The sequence below is a fragment of the Erithacus rubecula genome (genome assembly GCF_903797595.1).
Source record: "Erithacus rubecula genome assembly, chromosome: 15".
Classification (NCBI taxonomy): Eukaryota; Metazoa; Chordata; class Aves; order Passeriformes; family Muscicapidae; genus Erithacus; species Erithacus rubecula.
The window spans coordinates 4,870,391-4,887,588 of NC_136667.1; the positions used below are offsets into that span (position 1 = coordinate 4,870,391).

Below are 17,198 nucleotides of genomic sequence, written 5' to 3' on the forward strand. Positions count from 1 at the left end.
AGCCCGGGGGGGTGAGGAGGGACTTTGCCATCAGCTCCAGGGACAATGTCCCTGCCTGTGCCTTTGCCCTGGGGACACAGAAAAGTGGCAGCAGGTTCTGCTCAGGAATAGGAGCCTGGAGAGAAAGCTGTGCAGAGAGACAGGGATGGGGCAGGTTGGGAATTGTGGTGTTTTTAGGGGCTGTACAAGGTGAAGAGGGGACCGAGTGTCACCCTGGTGCGGTGACAGAGAGGCACAGAAAACAAAAGCGGGTTGGGTTTTTGCTTCAAGCTGGGCTATTTTCTGCTGCAGTTTCTGGTGCGAGGGTGTCCCCTAGTGCTGAGCCATTCCTGGAGCTGCCTGTGGCTGCTGAGGTTTCCTCTTTTCTCTTAGTCCAGCCCCAGTTCCTCTCCTGCCACACTCTGTTTCCTCTGCTCTTGACCTTTTTATTCCTTCCCTCCCACCCCGCCTGCATTTTATTTGACAATCTTTGGGTTTCCCTCTCTGCCTTCCTTTTGATTTTTCCTATTTTTCAGAATGGATGCTCCAGCTGGGAAGGACCCACTACCTTCCCTCCTCCTGCTTCAGGCTCCAACTTTGCCTAAAAAATGCTGATTTTTCATAAAATGACCATCCCAGTATGGCCTGCAGAGCTTCCAGTGGGAGCTGGTGGTGGCTGCAGCCCTTGGGCATCACCTCCTCATGCCACTTTGGTCTGGGTGTGTCTGGGAGGGTTATTTCTGACAAAACCAGTACAGATGTGGCTGAAAAACTGCAAAAAAGCTGGTTCTCCATATGGGAATGGGATGGTCCAGCCTGTCTCCCACCAAAGGAAAAGGAGCTGCCACAAGAACATGGCTGGGAAAATTCAAAACTCACGTGGGACATGCTCACCCTAATTCCATAAAGTGCTTTTCCATAAAGCTCCTGCAGGATGTGAGAAGCCAGCAGCCCTTCAGTTTAATGTTCAGTTTAATTGCCAGTCCAAGCACTGGCAATAAAGAGAGATTTCCTCTCATTCCTGCTCTGTGCATGGTGCCTCCTGCCCTCCCATCCCTGAGCACAAATTTTGGGGCTGCAGGGGCTCAGTCCATTCCCACTGCCTGGATTCCCCAGGGATCTGTGCACTGAGAAGTTCTGGGTCCCTTAAGCAGGAGTTAATTCTCAAGCTGAATCTTAAATTAGCATTTTTTTCCCAATTTCCACTGTGGTCTGACATTAGGAGAGGGACTTTTCCCACATGGCAGGAGGGAGAACACCAGGCTCTTTATCCTTCTCCACAGGGTACAACCTTATTACCAGAGTTTAAAAAAACTAAGGAGCAAAAAAATGAAGGAAAGCCCATCAGATTTTGAAATACCATCAGCACTAAAATATCTTAGAAACATTCAGCAAGCAGTAAAATTTCTTAGAAGCATTCCTGAAAGCAAACCTCAGGGATGAAAAGGCCAGCCTGACACTTGGGGTTACAAATCCCTCTTGGGATCAGCAAGGTTGGGAACTCAACCCTGCTTCTCCCAAACTCTTAATCCCAGCCCTGCGAGTGGCCACATGTACAAACAGCCCTTTGGAATATTTGCAGACTTCACTGGAGGGGGAAATGTGCCTGTTTTGTTCTTGTCAGTGTGGATTTTCACGCTCCAGAGGAAACCAGGCTGCCCTGGGAGCAAAGCAAGGGTCCTTTGTTAAGTCAATAAATCCATTCCTGATGGACCTTCAGCAGGTTGGGAGGGATAGAAGGAATGAGGCAGCACAACCTCACATTTCTGATCATTAATAAAAACTCCAAGTCCAGGACCACTGCTGCAGGTCTCTGCTGGGGGAGGCAAAGACTAAACAGAGTTTGGTTTGGGTTTGGCCTGTTAAAATCCATTTATTTCTGAGGAGCGCAACTCCCTGGTGATCTGCTTGAGTCTCATGTCAGCTATGAGGTCACTTGGGTTGCTCAGCCTGGAGAAGAGAGGACACAGGGGCAGCTCCAATCTCTGCTCCTTGTGACAAGGACAGGACCCAGGGAATGGCTGGAGCTGTGTCAGGGAGGGTCAGGATGGATTTTAGGAAAAGGTTCTTCCCCCAGAGGGTGCTGGGCACAGCCCCAAGGCTGCCAGAGCTCCAGGAGGGTTTAGACACAGCTGCCAGGGATGCACAGGGTGGGATTATTGGGGTGTCTGTGCAGGAACAGGAGCTGGACTCATTCTTGTGGGTCCCTTCAAGCTCAGGATATTTTACAATTCCAAGGCTCCCACAGCCCCTGAGCCCCCCAGCAACACCTGGAGGGCTCAAGGACAAGAAGCAGAGTGTCACCATGTCCCTGCTGTGGGGACACACAGCACAGGAGGTTCCTGCAGGTCTTTTGTCCCACCAGCCCAGGAGGCTGCAGGGGCTGACTCGAGCTGCTGGGTTTGGGAGCAGTTATTGCAAAAGGTAGCCTGTGGCTGGACTGTTAGAATTGCATCTGTCCCAGGATCAGAGAGGCTTTATTTCCTTTCTGAGTAACCCTGAGACAGCCCCTTCTCTCTGCCTGTCCTCCCCACATTACTCACATCAGGAAGCTGCTTACGTGAGAGAGGGCTGGAAAATGCTGTGGTGCCCTTTCACCACGGATTTTCAAGGAAAATGGAATGAAAAGTTCCCCCTAACTGGCCTTGAGCTGCTGCCTCCTGTCAGCATCACCTCCTCCCACACTCCTCACGTCCTTCATCACCCCAAATCACTGGGCCAGAGGTTCACAGGACTCCAGAGCTGCTCTGGGCTCCTGCTGGGTACCCAGGTGGGAAGGGCAGGGCAGCAGGAGGAGGAAGGGCTCGTGGTCCCCAGCTGCAGAGAAGAGACTGGAGCAAGGCTGAGACCCAGTGCTGAGGTGTCCCAGAGAAGATTCCAGAGCTGCACACGAGGAATCCCAGGCTGGGCAGGACTCAAGGGGGGCAGAGGCTGAGCTCAGGTGGATTTTCCTCTCGGGATGCAGCACTATGACTCCACTCAGGGTTAATCATATCCTGTGGGAGGAAAAAGAGCCTCAAGGATGTGAGCTGATGAAACAGAGGTGCTGAGGAATGGATGTCAAAGCCCTGGGGGACAGTCCTGCACATCCTCAGCTCCTGGGGTGGATCCTCCTGGGATCCAGCAGGAGGATCCCCCTGGGATTTGTCTGTTCAGATCCAAATTGTGCCACTAACACCAGCTGATGGTAGAGCTTGCTGCCACTGTAATTAAAACTAAAGCTAATCAATAGGATCTGAGGCTGTTCTGAGGGTCAGCAAACGTCCCTGGTGCATGTGCACAAGGCAGAGGACACTGCAGGCACTGGGCAGGGCTGAGCAGGAGCCATAGAGAGTGGCACCAACCATTCAACTCAAATTAAATGTTTTATTATGGTAATTCTCTCCCATGCTGGGAATTCTGCTGGTGAAACAACCCAACAAACACCCAATATTACACTGAGTTTATGTAAACTCAGGCTCATGGCCACCCCCACTAGCACTGCACCTCAGCAGAGCTGCATATTTTGATTTTTCCCTGTTTATTTCTACTGGGTGTTCCTCTGAAACAACTGTGCACCAACAAGGGCTGCTGGAGGAGGAGGCAGCACTTACACTTCATATTTAGACAGGGCACAATTTGACTGACTCTTAGAAGGAAGTTGGGAAAATTAGAAATATGGTTTATTAACCATCAAATCTAGAAAAGCAACACAGCCAGGAAAATACTGCCCTCCTGTGAGCCAAGTGATAGTGATAACAAAAAGTTAAAGCTGAAGTATCAACCCCAAATGCAATTCAATTAAAGAAAAAGAAATGTAAGTTCTTCATCCTCTGCTTTTCATAGAAAATTGAAATTTTTACAAAATACCAGCTCTTTATCCAAACTACAAGGATTATGCCAATACAAACTGCAGGAATTGTAGGGAGAGGGAGGATATGTGAGGCTGTTTGAAAAAATAGTAAATTGAGGAATATTTCTGTTTCTTTCTATTTTATGTTAAACTTCAGGCTTTTCCTTATGTTCAGTGCAGCAACACCACAGGAAAGCATCACCTTTGCCATCCCAGCCCACACAAACAGAGTTTGGGCCCCTTTTAGATGGAGGAATATATATTTAAAGATTTTATTGATTGATTCTGCTGGATTTTATATAGAAATACATAAATAGGAAGACCAGGGGCAGTGATGAAAAGGCAACACTGAGCAAGACCCTGATGGTGTGGCATTTTCTGTCCCCTCTCCCAAAATTAAAGGGGTCAGGGCACTGACAGCATTTCACCCATCAGCAGGAGGATTTTAAAGCCCTGGAAGCTTTGATAAGAGCAGGGATTAACAAACCTTGTTGAGTGACACTGTGACAAAAGGCCAGCCCTGCACAAGTCCCATACATGCCCGAGGACACTGCTGGCACCGTTTGGGGAGAAAAGATGAAGTAACAGCAAAGAGGGGAAGTGAAAAGGAGATTGCATCATTTCTTTGTGAAACAAGGGTGCTGTGGTTCTCTTGAAACGTGTGTTTGTTTTTGGAGCAACAGCTGGAACAGACACAGAGGCCACATGTGTCACTGGGGGAAGGATTTGGTGGCTCTCCAGGTGACCAGTCACTCCCAGGTGCAAATATTCCATGTCTGGAGGCTTTCCCTTGGCTCCAGCAGGAATGTTCAGCATGATTAAGACTAAAGAGGGTCATTCCAAGCTTTTTATTGAAGGAGGTGGCTCAAACACTTTGTTTCAGGAGGTGGGAATGGGGCAGTGCTGGGGTTCAGGCTCCCCATCCCTCACCAGGGCAGAGGAACTCTGGGGTCAGAGCCCAAATCCCTTCTCAGCACACAGGAGCTGCTCACCCCCCTCTGCCAGCTCTAACACAGATCTATCCTCATCCTGTCGTGCTTATCTCAGCCTTATCTCACCCCTAACGAGTCAGCACTCCTGACTGCCCTGGGAAGTGGGAAGTGACTTTTTCCTGGTGTGTCAGGGGAGCAGAGGGACAGGGATTGATGCACCAGCTCCATACTCTGCTTCCACCCCCTTTATTCCTTCTGCTTGCCTCGCAGTGATAGGAAAATTCACCTCTGGAGCATCTCAGACAATCCCCACATCAATCCCCATGGGTGATCTCAGCTGGCAGCTGCTCCAGCCCCTTTCCCAGAGCAGGGAGATGCCAAAGCCAGCACTCCTGGAGCAGAGCCTTTGGAAGGGCTCCCCAAAATTCCCCACTCCCAGCAGCCTCCAGCAGCAGGGAAAGCAGTGAGGAGGATTTTTCATAGCAAGAGAGGATGAGGAAGGTGGGAAAGGGGCAGTTTGGGCGTTTTTTTCTGCTTTCTCTCCTAAAGTGTCTTCAATAATTCCACTTGCAAGTTCTGTCCCAGAGATCTGCTCTGCCAGCTGAGAAATGCTCCTTGTGCCACCACCTCACATGGAATATCAGGGCTTGGACCTTCCCTCTGAGGGTGGGAAACCAGATTCATGCCAATCTCAAACTGGAGATCATTAGCCCCAAACCATAAGTAGATTTCATTAATGGATACAACGTGGAGATTTCCTGGAGGAGCCAATATTGGAATTCTTCACAGCTGCATCTCTGCCTTTTGCTGGGTGGGTTGGTTGGTTTTTTTTTCTCTTTAGCCTGAAGTGCTCCCAACTGCTTCATGCCATGTGGCTGCTTCTTATTTTGTATCCCAGACCTGATTCATAGCTCTGCACTGATCTAAAATTTATCAGCTATAAAATGTTCATTGGGGTGGGGAGAGTCCCTTCTGCAGAGCTGAGGACACCAATCTGATGGGAAGGGGATGCTGCTCCAGCTCCAACATCTCTGTGGCTGTAAGAGGAGCTCCCAAAGCAGAGCAGGGGCCCCCAGGCCTCCATCAAGTGAAAAATAAAACTAAACAAAACAAAAAAAGGGAATGGAAACAATCACGAGGAATGGGGTTATTGTAGGAGAGAGCAAGTAAAAGAGGTTGTTTGGGGACAGGGAGGAAAATGCCAGATAGGGAAGAAACAGAGCTCTGAAAAGAGACAATGGAGAACTGGAGTGAAACAATTGGAGTCCCATGTGGACAGGGAGCAGGGAGATCAGGAGCAGGGACAGCTTTTCCCAAAGGTGCTGCAGCTTCCAGCACTCCCAGCTCAGGGATGGACACCAAACCTCCTGTGCTCAGGGAAATCCTGGTGCAAGTGTGATGGGAGAAAGGTTTCCACTCCCTAAAATTGAGGTGGGGGGAGTTAAAACAAGAGTTAAAACAAGGGCAGCAGTCAGGAAAACAAGTGAACCTGTGGAAAGGTGGAAACGTGCTCCAAGTGGCCAGCAGGAAGGAAACAGCCTAAACAAAGGGGTGAGCATCACATTACACCTGACACAGGAATATTTCAGGTTTTATCAGCCCTCCACTGCTGAGGGTTCACCTGCAGCTGCCCTGGACGTGCCCTTCAGAACAAGTTAAGAAAGAGATCAGCATTTCAACAACTGAACTCTCAGCCTTTTGTCTGATGGAAAAAAATCAATTCCAAATGTGGAGATTTCAATACAGGCTGTAATTCTGTTTCAATTCAGATTTATTCTGTTTGCTTTCTTTCCTTTTCTTTTTTGTCCTTCCCCTCCTCTCTGTTCTCCAGACATTGGCTCTGGTGCCTGTTCTGCTCTCCAAAGACATTTCTCAGCTGAATTCCATGCAGGGAAACGAGCCCCTGCCCAGCCCAGGGAGTGAAATCCCCTCATTGGGATAAAACCACAGGATTCAGGTGCTTCTGTAGCATCCTGGAAATGTTCCCTTCATGCACAGCAGCAGGAAAGCACATCAGAGATGGTTTGTTAAACAGCTTCACTTCTTATAAATGAACTTATTTTGGTTTCCTCCTTTCATCACCAGAACAAGGACGGGCATCTCCAGCTCTAACACGTTTAAATGATGGTTGTTTGAATTTCTGAGGTTCCAGTTCCTTGGGGCTGTGAGCACATTCCCAGGTAAGCAGATCTGGCCCAGCCATGCTGTGTCTGCCACCAGCTCAGCTGCAGAACTGTCCTGTACCCACCTGGCAGCAGCTCTGCTCCTGAGCCTTCCACTGCTGACACCTTCCTGGGCTCTGGGGATGCTGCAACACCAGGACAGAGGCAGGATGGGCTCCATCCCACAGGGAGATCCTGTTTTCCCCAGCTGAATGTTCTGCTCTGGAGCAGAAGCCCCAGCAGGTGCCACGTTGCTTCCCAAGGTCTCTGCTTGGACCTGCCCATTCCAAACAGTTTCTTGAGGCACTGAGTTATTCAGCCTGTTTGGATTTGGGGTTTTGTTGGGTTTTTTTTTTTTCCTTGTTTGCTTCTTGGCTTGGGGTAAGAGTTATAGATTTATGGCTAAACAGAGCCAGTGGTTGAAACTGGACTGAAATGAAATGTTTGATTCCTATCAGAGCCCTTGCTGAATAAATTAAGGAGAAATGGGGCAGAAAGACCTTGCAGAAGGTGGGAGAGACCAGGCAGGTGTTCCTCAGCCTTCTCCTCATGTCATGGTGACAGCAGCTCCAGACTGGGGCTGGGAGAAATGAGGAACAACTTCCCTGCTCCGAGTTTTTACCATTTACAGGTATCCAGTGGCAAGGTGGGAGCTCCAGCACTCCCACCTGCACATCAGCTTTTCCTCCCAGCTCACAGAAAGATTTTCAGTGGGCCAGGGTTTCGTTCCCTTTTCCAAACAGCCCCTGCTGTGCTTGCAACCTGCAGGATGGGGCAGAGAGAGGTCAGGACATGCAGTGTTTGCTCCTGGGCTCTGCCACATAACAAGTGAAGGAATCATAAACCAGGTGTTCCCCAGCACTGAAATTCATCCCTCACCACCCCCAGCAGCCATAAACACCAGCAGTGTTTGTTGTGGGCTTTTGGTTTGGTTTTTATGGTGACTGAGTGCCAGCAGGTTTGTGGATTCAGGGATGATGTTCAGTGGGAGTTTATGGCAGCAGCTTTGTGCCTGGAGTTCCTGGTTTGGACTGAGGGTTCTTGGGGGTTCTGGGTTCTGCTTGGAGAAAGAAGCACAGACAGCAAAATGTGGTGTCCACCTGCATCTCATCCCCTGCCAGGCTTCCCTGCTCCCTTTTCATACTGGTGCCAAGCAGCTGCATTTTCTTTTTAATCCATTTCTTTTTCTGCTGTAAGGCACCACCAGAACCAAACCAGAACTGAAATCCACTGAGAGGACAGAGAGTTCTGTGAATATTACTGAACCCAGAAGAAAATCTCCAAACTTGGTGTAATTTCTTCCATTAAAACTACATCAATTTTAGTGATCACTGGTGCTGGTACCACCCTGTGTCACCTGTTTGTTTAGTGGGTGTTTAATAACCCTAAATAATTTCTGCTGGTGTTGATTTGCTTTTGTGGCTCAACATCAAAGGAACAGCAGCTGGATGAGGCTTGGAATAACCTTGGTTAGTGGAAGGTGTCCCTGCTAAAGGCAGGGAGTGGAACTGGATGGGTTTTAAGGTCCCTTCCTACCCAAACCATCTTGGGATTCTGTGGAACAGGGATGAGGGCACCTGCAGAAGAACAGGTGTGTGACCTTTGGGGAAAACCCCCTCTCCTGTTGCCCTCCAGGCTTTTCCTACTGTGCTGCTCTCCAAACCCACAGCCCACAGCACTGCTTTCTCCCTGTGGAGCAGATCCCACAACTGCTGTGGTGTGGAAGGAGCAGGGGCAGCACACACAGGTGGGAAATCTGCCCCAGCATCACTGTTTGCTCCTGCAGATCCCAGCACAGCTCCCAGCAAAGTGCTGCTGGAGGGAATTTGGTTTGCCAGGCTGCCCTGCCCCGCTCCCTCCCGGAGTGCACACAGCAGGAGTTTGTGTGGAGCCAGGGAAAAACCAAAAAATGTGTTCCAAGACTGCACTCAGCAAAGGCAGGAGAGGGGAGGCTTTGCTAGACACGACTTCAAATAACCAGAATCGTTATTATTGTAGTCAAAGGATGGAAAAATAAACATTTTTATTATGGGCTGGAGCTAAAGCTCCAGGAGGGCTGCTAATCCCCCTGATAAGTGGGGTGTTGGCATGGAGGGGGGATGTTCATCCAGGATTTTATTATTCAAGCTCCCCTGCCCACATTTAGACTGGGATATGTTATAAATTGCAATATTACTCTCATCTTTCTTTTCTCCCCTCTCTGTCAAAGGCTTTTCTTTTCCACTTCTTTAATATTTTTCTTTCCCTCTGCCCCTTTATTTTTATTAATTCACCTAAGGCAGTTGAATCAGCAAATTTAAAAAATGAAATCGCAATTGCAGATTTTCTAGTGGAAGAATGAGCATGCTTTTGGCACTGCTTCTTGCCATTGTTTTGTTAAGACAGACTCTCCTTAATTCCCCTCTTTTCCATTTTTTTTCCATTTCAGAGCCTGCCCTTCCTTTATAAGCCCAGATTTCTTCCCATTTGTCGTTTCTTTCCTCCCTCCTGACTCATTTCCACTTCCCATTCCTTTTCTCTTTCCCTTTCCTTTTGCCAAGTGTTCTTTGATGTTACACTCTGCTATTATTAATTCCTTTTTCTCAGGCCTGGATCCACCCCTAACCCAGTTCCCTCTTCCTCTCCAGACTGCAAGGACAGTCTGGGTAAAAATTCCTTCAAAATCCAACTTCTCCCAGTCCAGTCGCTGCCTCTGTGTGTGGAACCCGCTGTCCTTGCACGGTCCCTGTGGCTCTCCAGGAATTTTAAAATAGAGTTAAAGCTGCCCTCAGCCTTGTTCCATGTCATTCCTGACCCATTTAATCAGAGCCTTCCTCCCAGGCAGTTTGGTCACTGTGCTCCTCACGCCAAATTTTCCTCCCGTGCGGCTTTTCCGTCTGGAACATCCCGCCTCTGCCTCCAGCCTCACCTCCCTTTCCAATTCCAGCTGCAAAAAACAACTTTCCCTCACTGTCAGGCTGTGGCAGTCTGGGTGTAGGCAGCAAACATTGGGTCATTTCTTTTCCATGGTGTGGGAATAGCTTGGAGGTTTTAAAGGAGTCCTGGAGTTTGTGGGGTGTGGGCAGGTTTGAGATATTTTATCCCAAGCCTCACTGGAAACAAGCTGTGACCCCAAAATTTCTCCACCATTTTGCTGGAATGGCCTTGTTAGGATACAAGATGCATTTTAAATGGAAATTTAAAGAGCAAAAAATTTATTTAAGGAAAGGCTGGGGGGAAAGGGAAAGGATTTTTCTGCACTGTGTTATTTCCTACAAAGGAATTCTTGTCCTTATCAAAGCTGGGGGGTCCGGGAGCTTTCAAAGCAAAGAATGCTCAGCATTCCCTCCCAAGGACTCCTTTATTCTGGATATCAGGCACAGGACATCACCACAGGGGATCACAACCACCACTAGTCACAACTTGTGAGGTTTAGCTGGCAATGGATAAATACCGAGCCTGGGAAGTCAAAACAGTCCTTGAATCTCTGCTTTCAACAGCAAAACCCATTTGGTGCAGAGGGTTTCAGATTTCCAAATCCCATCTGGTGGGTCACTGTCAGGAGATGTCCCAAAAATTAAGCCCAAATATTTCACTTCAGAAATGAAATCCCCAGGGCACTGCAGATTAGGTAGAGGCTGTGGATTTCTAAGATTCCTGAGATGGAGTGCTGAAGATTCCAGGAATTCTCTCAAAGGTGACATTATCAACCAAATTTTTGTTTTTAAAGCAGGTCTGCACTCACAGAGTCCTGTGGTGGTCTGGTCTTCCACCTTTCCTGAGGTGTTCCCAGACTTAAATGGGAGCTGGAATTAAAGAATTCCATTTGAAGTCAGTGAAATTCAGAGTTGAATATCAGGGACAAAAGCATGGTGAGACTCAACATTAAAGAGCAGTTTATTTTCCCTCTAAATCTTTGTCTGAAGGTTTCAATCTATTTTATAGGTAAATTTATAGGTTCTTATTAACCATAATAAAACACAGGATGTGCTGATCCACACTATTCCACAGGGAAAAGAATCAGGCCAGGAGTCACACGTGTGTAGGAAAACTTGTGGAAGGGGTAGAAAGAAGAAATGTTAGTGCAGGGATTTTTACCAATTATCATGTTAAGAGGAAAAGGTTTCTCCTGTCTTTTCCACCTGGAATTTGCCTTGGATTCAGCTACAAAAGTTTGCTTTTCAGATGCAGCAGATTTTATGTTCTTTCACTGTTTGCTCCCAATTAGCAGGGAATATATTCATCATTTTATGGGCCTATATGAGTAAAATTAATGGTAAAGTTACTCTTGAGAGCTGGTTTTACCTTTATTTAACATGATAACCTATTAATTGTTTAAAAATTCAGCAGCCACCACCACTTCAGGCTTTTCTTACCAGGGCCTGCTTGTTTAAAAAGATGGATGGGAATTTATTTTAGTCCTGTCCAGCACAGGGTGTTCATTCTGACAAATCAACCCCTTCCACCAGTCTCCAGAGAGAAATTCTCTGACATTAAAGAACAATTTCTTCATAAAAATTTTTATATTCATTATGAACACATCTAAGATCAATCTGGGGGTAAACACAAGCCCATTCATTTTAAAAGGTTAGTCTTTCTATGTCTATTATATAGATTATATATACACATTTATTATATTGCATATAAATGTCAAGTGTGACCTTTTTCTGCTGTGATCCACAGTTTAGTGGGGCTTGTATAAAAGCACAGCTGTCACATTTATTTTACATCCACATGAAGCTGAATTCCACACAGGGTATCTCTGAAATTGCTGCTTTAAGCAAGTTTGAGGCACATTTAAAAAAAAAAAAACAAAACATGTTAATAGAAATATATTGGTGGAAATAAGATGAAGCATGTAAGATTTATTGGTTCATAATTTGCCAGGACAAAAATGGATGTGCCAGAGGGGCTCTGCATCCCAGGAGGGTTTTATCAGCCCCTGCCCTTGATCCTCCTTGAAGCAGAAATTGGGATGCTCTAGGCTGAACATAGGAATGGATCATGGAATAACAGGAATATTCAGGTTGGAAAAGACCCCAAGACCATGGAGTCCCCAGAACAGCCAAGGCCACCCATGTCCCCAAGTGCCACAAGGATCTTAAATCCCCCAGGGATGGGGTGTCTGTGCAGGATGGTGCCAGGGCTCCATGGAGAAATTTTCCTTCATATCCAACCAAGTCTTCCCCTTCTCTTTGCCCACTCAGGGGATCATCCCCTCACTTTTGTGCTGTCACCATCACAGCTTTTGTGACAGTTTTAGTGTTTTAGTGCAACCCCCCGAATTGTGGGTGGAATGGGAAAATGGAACCCCACAATGATCCTTGTGGTGAGGATGGAGACTGGAGACCCCCGAGGGGGCCGGGACACGGTTTGGTGACACTGTGGGGTGACAAACAGTGATTGAGGGTCACACTGCCCAAGGGGGACAGACAGTGACCATGGGACAGACCGACAATGACCAGGGGACAGTGCCCAGGGGTGGCGGGCGGTGTCCGTGAGGGACAGACAGCGACAATGGGACAGACAGTGCCCAGGGGTGGCGGGCGGTGTCCATGAGGGACAGACAGCGACAATGGGACAGACAGTGACAGGGGTGGCGGGCAGTGTCCGTGAGGGACAGACGGAGCCCGGGGGTGGCGGGCAGTGTCCGTGAGGGACAGACAGTGCCCAGGGCGGGCGGGCTGTGCCCATGAGGGCCAGACAATCCCCAGACATGCCACCCGCCCCCAGGTGCCACCGCCGCGGCCGGTCGGGGCCGCCCCCCCGCGCAGCTTTGGCGGCCGCGGGCGTCCGAGAGCCGCGGATCCACGGGGGCTGTGCTTGGCGCGCCCGCCCGCCCCCGGGCAGCGGCGACGCAGGCGCGGTGCGAGCATTCCATGATGGCGGCACAGGCGGGCGGTGGGCGCTGAGGCGGCGGAGCCCGCGGGGCGCACGGTCAGTGCTGGGGGCAGCGCACGGGCGCGGCCGGGGGCCGCTCCTCGGGGCTCCTTCCCCGGGGTTCGCTGCTCCCCGGAGCGGCGGAGAGAGGCGGTGAGCGGCGGTGCCCGGCCGGGGCGCGGTGGGCAGTGCCGGGAGCGGAGCCCCGCGGAGCGGAGGGCGGGGGCGGCTGCAGGGACAGGCGGGTCTCAGGGACGGGAAGGGTGTTCTGAGGCGGGGGACAGCCCGGGCTGTGGGGCAGGCTCGGGGGTGGACGTGGCGCACGGGGCAGGTGGGAGCAGCAACGGAGGGGATCCGATGTCCCGGGACCTGGGGTGGGATGGCGTGAGCGGGATGGGATGGGGTGTCTGGATGGCATGGGATGGATGGGGTGCCCGGGGTGCGGGGCACGCAGGGTGCAGGGTGTCCGGGATGTGCCCGGGTGCGCTGCCCGATGCAGCGCGGGCATCCCGCAGGAGACGCGGCGGGTTCGGGACGGAGACTCTGGGGAGCCGCTCCTGAGGGGACTCGCGGTGCCGGGAGGGGGCTCGGGCTGAGCCTGCCCGCGCGGGGTTAATGCCAGCGGGTCCCGCTCCGCTCCCCAGCGCACAGATCCTCCGTCTCCTCCTTCCCCTGCCCTCTCCTTACCCCGCTGTTAGTGGGGCAGGAGAGGCTGCGATGCGCCGTCGTCCCCCCCAGGTCCCCCCTGGCCGCCCCCCCGTGCTCCCTCCCCGGCAGCCGCTGCCTGCGAATGCCACGTAGCCTTGTAGTTGTTCCCCTTGGCTGCTCCGCAGCTCCGGTCCCAGACACCTCCCCCGCGTCCTCCTGGGCTCGGGGCAGGGGGAGGTCACTGCTGTCAGCCCCTGCCTGCCTGCTCACCATCCTCTGCCCTCCCCCTTCCCGCTGTGTCCCCGTCCCCGCCGTGGGGCAGCAGCAGCCGGGACCCCGCTGGGGCCGCTCGCTGCCCGCTGCTGTTTGTGTGTCTCACAAAGGGCTGGGGGCTGCAGCGGCGGCTGCTTCCCTTCGGGGACAGTCTCCAGGGATTCTCTGCCACCTCAGATCTGAGGTGTTTTGTGTGATAATCTCAGAAAACAGAGCAATAATCCATTGCTGGCAGGTGTATTTGCTCCCTTCAGCAGCTCGCCCAGCTGGTTTCTGAGTTTCGTTTCTGTTCGAAGCTTGATTGGAATGATGGAAATTTTCTGCAATTAATCGCTGAGGTTTTGTTTTTTTTGTCCGTTCTGCTGATACTTTGTCTTCTTTTTCTTCTCTGTATCCCTCAGTAATTAAATGTTTTCACATTGGCAGCCCTTCCTTGCTCTCCCTGCTGCCTGATTGGGAATATTGACACACAAAGTTCCCCAACAGCCCGCTCCACGTATGTCTGTGTGGCCTGGGATTCCTGATGTTTTCCTAATGTATTTATCTTTGCAACACTGGATTCAATAGGGAAATACTGTCTCAGTCACAGATGGAAAGACTGAGGCACCGAAATATTTATGGCCCAAGGTCGCACAGGAAGTATGTGGTAAGGCAGGGAATTGAATCTAGATTTCCTGAGCCTCAGATTAGCATTTGAACCAGGGAAGCATCCTCTCTGTATTTTAAGCCAATAAATTGACCTTGGAGTTAAGATCCAGTGTAGAAGAAAGTGCTCTGTGTTTGCTTCAGTATCTCTGTGAGTAAGAAGCAAAGCCTGGGTTGCTTCCCACACTTGCATTCCTTCCCTTGGTTTATGTAATTTGTGAAAAAGGATAAGGTGGTAAAATGGGAAAGATGTTGACTTTCTCAGGGCTCAGTGTGTGATCATGGGTGTTGAAAAGCAGCCAGCTATTACACTCTCCTCTCATTTTGGGCTTTTTACCTTCCTGTTTCCAAATCTTGGAAAGTTCTGGACAGCTGTTGTTGTCTGGGAATCATTTGTTCTCAGCTGGGATCAAATAAATCTCATTTTCTAGAGAGCTGGACTAATTCACTGGATCCCAGATCTCAGTTTGGGATCCTGCATGGGGCAGCCTGTGGATAAACAGGGCTGGCACTGATGGCTCCCACAGCTCCTGGAGCAAGCTCTTACAAGTTATTCACTCAGCTGTAGCTCAGGATTGTTGCAGCAAGTTTTTGGAAAACTTGGCTCTAGCTGGAATGAAGCAGCACTTTGACAATGCAGTGGAATAATTTCAGCTCCTTGGGCTGGGAATGTGCACAAATACCACCTTTCCCTGCTCTTCTCTTGGGACAGCTGATTTTTGGTGATGATTTGGTCATTCATTGGTTTTAATGAATTGGATGTTAGAATGGTTTAAAACAATAACTCCTGCTGGATTCACCTTGAGAGAGAATAAAGATAACTTTGTCTACACAAATCCATTTCCTGCCACAAGCCTTGATGTCAAACTGCATCTCTCTCTTTGATGTTGCACTGACACCAAATCTGGATATAAATGTTCTGTATAACTCTTTTCATGACCCTTTTGATTGTCATTTCTGGAGGTTGGCACTGGCATCCTGTTAATTGTGGGGCTTGTCCCAGCCCTGCCAACAATTGTCATCTTTTATGGTTATTTTTAGGAAAGGTTTGGTGAGTCCTCAAAAGAAAAAAGATATCACATGGACTATGCAGACAGGAAAAATTCCAGTATTCTGCTCCCATTCTGCCTGGCCTTGGGTGAATTTCATACAAATTAAAATTTATCTTTTAGGCTTGAAAGAGTGGCATTTTTATTTGGTTACTTGCTATTTCCACAATTGGGAAACTTGTCAGATTTAGAAGGAATACGTGACTGGGAAGACATTCTTATAATATTGTTCATCAAAGTCAGGAGCTGGTATGAAATATCATAAGAATTCTTTCTCTACTTCCATATTTTCTTAATTTCCTGTCATGATTTCATTGAATCAGAGAAGAATTTTAAAATTCCCTCTGCAAGCAGATGAGAAAACCTCAATATTAGTAATCCTACAACAGGCAAGAGGAAAAAAAATTACATTTCTCACTTCTAATTTTGGTCTGTCTGAAAGCATCAGGTCTGAGCTCTCAATGTTTAAACCTGGACTTGCTCAAGGCTCTGGCCTCAAGGCTGGGGAATGTGGGAGCAGGAACCTGTGCATTTTTTCACCTGTTTTTAGCACGTTGTCATGAAGCTTCCCAAGGTCAAGATGGTTGGTTTTCAGCTGTTATCTTTGCTGCAAGCCAGACCTTCACTGAAAAGTTTTGGATTCCTGAGTGAGGAGCACACACTGAACTCTTTATTGCATTCTTGAAGAGCTTATTGTAAAAGCAGCGATAATTTATTCTTTCAGTGGTGCTAACACAATCCTTTCTGTGTATTGACCAGCACAGACAGACCACTGGCTCCCAGCCCTTGGGCCCTTTCAATCCTAATGTAAATCTCCCCTTGTTCCCAGGATCTTGATTGATGTGGAAAATGCCTCCTTTTGCCCAAGATTCACTCTGGGGCCTGATGCTTTATATTCAATATTTTTCCAGTGTCTCATTTAAAGTAGCTCAGGAAAAACATTTGTGAGGTTGTGACTTCAAAAGCATCTTCAGGTGATGTCATCAGAGTGACTTGAAGACAATATCACCTTTTTGGTGACAATGACAATGGATTGATGTGTGGGAGCTTCTCCAGGCAGCCTGAGATATCTTGGAGAGTTCCAATAAAACTGCAGAACACACTACACCTACCTGGGCCTTATCTCTAGAGATTTGGGAAGGATTTCTTCCTGGAGAGCCATTGGAAGGGAGTCCCCATCCCTGGAGGTGACACTCTGCTCTGGGCTGGTGACACAGAGGGGTCAGGCACAGGATGGACTTGATGACTTTGGAGATCTTTTCCAACCTTTTTAGTTCTGTGAAAAGCAATATTGGGGATTGGCTGATCCTTGCAAAAACTTCTGTGTTTGGAGAGCCAAAAAAGGGCTCAATGTGCAGATATTTTGAGAAGTGTTTTAGTGCTGGATGCAGCTTGAGAAAGGTGATTTTTACATTATTAAATACAACATCTAAAGTGGTTTAACAACTTCTGGAGCTGTTAATTTCCTTCTGGTGGAGCATCTTCAGTGGAGCAGTTTCTAGAATAAAGCTATGCTGCACTGTAACAGCCAACTGGGATTGTATTTCCACCTTCATGTATCCAAATTTATGTCTTTTTATGTCACTTATCAGAAGGGAAATATGTGCATGACAATTTAAATTTGGGTGTGTTTGGAACCTGATTTTCTGTCTTTATTGCTATATAGAGGAGTAGAACAGGTATAGAGTAGGTAACTAAATAAATCTATTTATATCCAAAGAGCTCCCCAGTGGAGTTTCCACTGCCTGTCCCCTCCTGGCTCTTGCTCTTTCCATGAATCTCTGGTGTTCCTTGCAGCTTGTTTTTCCTCAGGTTTCAT

General features: G+C 48.8%; 2 protein-coding genes across 2 annotated transcripts in view; one reads left to right on the forward strand and one right to left on the reverse strand.

The window, feature by feature from the left end:
• LOC306808565 (putative P2Y purinoceptor 10) overlaps positions 1-9,897 on the reverse strand; it is a 104,740-nt gene extending 94,843 nt beyond the window's left edge. Inside the window, exon 1 of the mRNA XM_079319256.1 lies at positions 9,892-9,897. The gene's annotated coding sequence lies outside the window, so the exon portion shown is untranslated. The remainder of the gene's footprint in view (positions 1-9,891) is intronic.
• A 2,762-nt stretch (positions 9,898-12,659) lies between these two features.
• LOC306808548 (fibronectin type-III domain-containing protein 3a-like) overlaps positions 12,660-17,198 on the forward strand; it is a 39,084-nt gene continuing 34,545 nt past the window's right edge. Inside the window, exon 1 of the mRNA XM_079319216.1 lies at positions 12,660-12,821. The gene's annotated coding sequence lies outside the window, so the exon portion shown is untranslated. The remainder of the gene's footprint in view (positions 12,822-17,198) is intronic.